The sequence below is a fragment of the Glycine soja genome, chromosome 14 (genome assembly GCF_004193775.1).
Source record: "Glycine soja cultivar W05 chromosome 14, ASM419377v2, whole genome shotgun sequence".
NCBI classification, from domain to species: Eukaryota; Viridiplantae; Streptophyta; class Magnoliopsida; order Fabales; family Fabaceae; genus Glycine; species Glycine soja.
The window spans coordinates 2,541,575-2,546,455 of NC_041015.1; positions in this window are offsets into that span (position 1 = coordinate 2,541,575).

A 4,881-nucleotide genomic window follows, 5' to 3' on the forward strand; every position below is an offset into this window, starting at 1 on the left:
GTTTCCTTCATTCGATTGAAGTTTGATGCGATTCCAGTAAGTCATAGAATGCATGTACCCAGACATTGTTCCAGCATCTTTTAAGATTTTTGAATTATTCCTTTCCTTTAAATTTAAATATCAATCTTTGACAAATCTAAAGAGTTGATATGTTAGTATGAGATTTTATTGCGTTTACATGAGTGAGAATAATTTATTTAACGGAAAAATCTGTATTTGATTCTAATCTTATGTAAAAAAATTTTGAATTAGTGATAGTCATGCATCGCTAACTAGTGGGAGTTGATATGTTAGTAGGTTGGAGGACATTTGTGGTCTCTAATTTAAGGCAAAAAGAATATTAATCTTTGACAATCATAACTAATAATATAGTTTATTCTTGGATCTTGTTTTATTCTTTTGCTATGACCAGCTCAAGAAATTAAGTGCAGGATTTCAATGATTCATGCATGGCTCCCGGATGAATCAATATCAGGATGAGAGAGATCTAGAGATTTTTCAATAACCTATCACTTGATAATTTTACAATTAAACGTGTTTGATCTAAAGTAATTATGAGATAAGTAATTTTTTGAGAAGTTTTTCAGAAAACGTGAGTGAAAACGAAACACTTCTCAAAAAAGTAATTATAACTCGTGGAAAGTTTTGATCAACAAAAATATTGAGTAAAGTATTATCATATGAAGTGTTGTAGTGTAAGAGTTGTTAGAAAAATTATACATTATAATTTGATTATTATAAGTACTAACTAGTGGGACATATCTTTTGTTCTTAAGTTCATTTATATTGGTAGATTAAATATACTTGAAAATACAAACATGAAATGTAAAGCTTCCACCGGTAGCTTCATTTTATTCTACGGCCAAACATCAACAATGAGGGGCATTGTGGAATACGGGCATATCAGAAAAGGAATTGATTCCTGCAAATCATCAACCAGGGAAAACATTTCATTAAATGGGTTCTTTAGTTTTTTCTTTCAATTTAAAAAATAACTGTTTTTTTTAATATTTAATAACTATTTTATATTATTTTAATATTTTAAATACAAAAATAACCAACCATTGTAATTCATTGAAATCAAGGATATAAATAGACTTTGTTAATTATATATTTAGCATTAAGTCAAGGGAAGAACCTATTAAAACAATGATAAAAGTTTAAGTATTGATTGAGATAAAATGAGAGTTAAAGGTATCTATTTGTAAGATGGTAAACGTTTTAAATACATATATATTATTTTTTCTTTTTTGATTGATCATCTAAAAAATATAACTGAAAATGAAAGAAACAAAATAGGAGGATAAAAATCAACCAGAACTAAAACAACACATCCATCGATCCATTTAGTTAATTAGCTTTCCTGTATGAAATGAAAAAAAAAAACACGAAGTTACAATAAGCGGAGACAATTGACGAGATTAAAACAACTATGTTTGGTAATGGTGGCATTAAGAAACAGGAACACGAACAAACAAGATGAAACGAACATTGTAAAATCAATTGATTAGTGAAACAAACAACAACCAAACAGCAAGAACACCATTATGGGCTGGTACAAACACGAAAATGAACAAACAAACCTTATAAAATCAACAAAATCAAAATGAAATTACATAGAATCGAAAACTAAACATGAGGCTCCAACGCGTCGTCGTCGTCAGGCTTTGGTGACGACGCAAGGAGACCAGTGAAACGGTGGTGGTCCATCTCCAAAAGGAGATAAAAAGAAGCCTCCTCCTATGAGAGCTCCTAGGTAGCTGAAGACTGATATGTGCTTAATGATGAAGAGTTCCATCAAGAACTGCACCAAGTTGGCCTCAAGGCCAAGGTGTCGTTGATGAGCTAACACTGTGGCAAGTAACATTAAGTCAGCCAAGTTTTCGTGTTCATGCATTTTGACATATTATTTATTATTTTTTTGAAAAAACTCGCAGTTTAGTATTAGTTTGTGCAACACGTGTCCAAAAGTTTTCATGCTGAAAAGAGTCGAGAAACATACAATTTTGATGCAATTAGGGCATTGACATGTGAACCACAATCGTGGTAAACTCAAGATGATTGCGCTATCAGCCACGACTAAGGTGAGCTAATCATTGATCACAAATCATCGCCAATTTCTGATCATGGCCATAATGGATTTTGTATGACCATCACAGATTTTGTAAGACCAAGGATCAACTTCAAGTCTTCAAGGTTTTATTATATATATTCTAATATATATATATATGATGTTGAACTTTTTTTATTTTTAACCACCTCATACTATTCCGACAATAGTTGATGTCAATGTAAACAATGATTGCTCCTATGAAAACCCATAAGTAGGTGTAAGCTGATACATGCTGAAGGATGAATGATGAAAAACTCCAGGAAGAAGCAAGCTAAGTTAGTCTCAAGGGCGACCCTCTGTTGATGAGGCAACACTACGGTGACAAAAATCTAACTTGAAACCAAAGACAGCGAAGAAGTCATGCGATGCAACAAGTTTGGTAATGTAAAGTTTCGCATAGAGAAAAGCTGCGCAATGACGTTCAACAATTGTCTTCGGCGACTGAACCATTGTTTGAAGGAACAATGCCACTACGAAAGCATCAGACCTCCTATAAGATAGAGCACAATAACATTCATCAATGAAATGGTCGTCCATTTCCAGGAGCATGTAGACAACGACTCTTCCTATGAGATAACAACACACTGGCATTCATCGGTGAAACGACCATCCATCTCCAGGAGCATGTACACAACAACTCCTCCTATGAGAACTCTAAGTAATTTTTTTTACATATTCATGCATGTATCTTACCTTTTTTTATTTAGTTTAAACTTTTAATTTCATCCTATCCAATTTAAATCCATTTGAATTTTCAATTTTAATCTTATTTATAACTTTTTTTTTTAGAAAATACTAAATAAAATATAAGATATATAATAAATAATAAAGAATAATTTAAAATATAAGATATTTTATTTATATGTAATTATGTAACTAATAATATAAAAATATCTTTAATTAAATATATTTTTCTTAAATAGATATAAGTTATATGATAATTTTATAAATATAAAAGAAATAAAAATAGTAATGAATATACATATCTATGAGTTTGCTTTGAATTGGTTTCTAAAATCAAATACAATCTAATAAAAAAATTTGGTTTTTCAATTTTTGATTCATTCATTTTTTTTTATTCAGTTTTCATTAATTTGGATCGAATCAATTTTATTAACACCCTCAATATTTACAACTTTAATTATATTGTTATTTTTAAGTTTCAGTTAATATAATGTTTCAAAATAAAATAAGAGTTTAATGCCTATATCGATAGTGTAAAATAATTTTACACTATCATCGTTTGAATTATTTTAAGATACTTATTTTAAAAGTCAAGGAACTTACCATACACGATAAATTGTGATTGGATGATGAAGTAAAACTTTTTATATTATCAATGCTTAACTTTTTTCTCATACAATAAAATATTATGTTTTCCCTTCAAAATAAGCCTCAATTGGGACATGGTCTAATTGAGCTTTAAAAGATCAAATTAAATTTGTGCTCACAATTTAAAGCTTTAATCCTACATTTTATTTAGTAGGTTTTGGTTAGGTCAATCATGATTCATGAACTCAATATGGATAGTGGTTTATAGCAAGTTGGGTTAAAATTTTCATTAATTTGAAATTTTAAAATGATGCCCAAGTTCATTAAAAAATTGGTTTGTAATTTTTTTTTTGTGTGTCAAAACACAATCTTATCAAGTTAAGAAAGTATCATAGATTGTTTCAGCAAGATCCATGTAGAGTTAATCAACTCAACTCATTTTATCACCTCTAATGAAAGTTGAATGAGAAAGGAAAAAAAATCGAGTGAGAAGTAAAGAGTGAAAGAATATATTAAAAGGAGATGAAACAACTTTTAAAAACATAAAACTAAAAAACCTATTTGCAAATGTGAGTTAAAATGATTTTACAATTCATTTAAAAACCCCTTCAACCCCATTTTATCCAAACAATTTTTTTAAAATTTAAGTTTGAAAACAGAAAACTAAAAACTCATAACCACATTAAACAAGAGTCTTAATTTTTCCTTCCTATATTGATATTTCTTATCTATCAAGTACCAAGTGTTAATAATATATTTTTGAATTTTATTAGTTCTTAAAATTCATTTCCCCTTGACATCAAGAAATCCTCACCCACCACCTAATACGAAACAAGTGTCCATAGGATGTAAAATTTAACCCCATGTTACATTTGGCTACCATGGAACGATCCCCATAAGATGCTTCTTCAACATTTTCTATTGGCCAGCTCAGGAATGCAACACGTGTACCCTCTGTTCAATCCCCTGCACCACTCCACACGGGAGCTTCATGTGCACATGCACTGCACACTCCTTCAAGTCAACACGCATATTTACGTTAATTTTTTCGACACCATCATAAAAAAATGCAGCACGCGGTACTATTTGTATTATTTTTTAACTTTGTTCTTTTTTTATTTATTTATAAATAAATGCCACAACTTGTAATTTTTTATAGGATAAAATTAGTGGATTATTTTAGGCAGTTTTATTTTGATGATGTGTGTACAACCACGGCCTTGTTATATATATTAGACCAGGTTGTAAGGTCCCCCACTTGTTATTTTAAATCAATTTTCAATAGTATTAATTATTGAAGTAAAACTTTATTTTTAATTAAAAAATATTATATCTAAAATATACCTAGATTTTATCCTTTTCTCTTTCAAATTAGCCACATCGAATTTTACTTTTAACTAAAGCAACTTTTATTCTTTATGAAATGTTAAATAAGTATATATATATATATATATATATATATATATATATATCATATTATTAAGAATTTTTTTTTC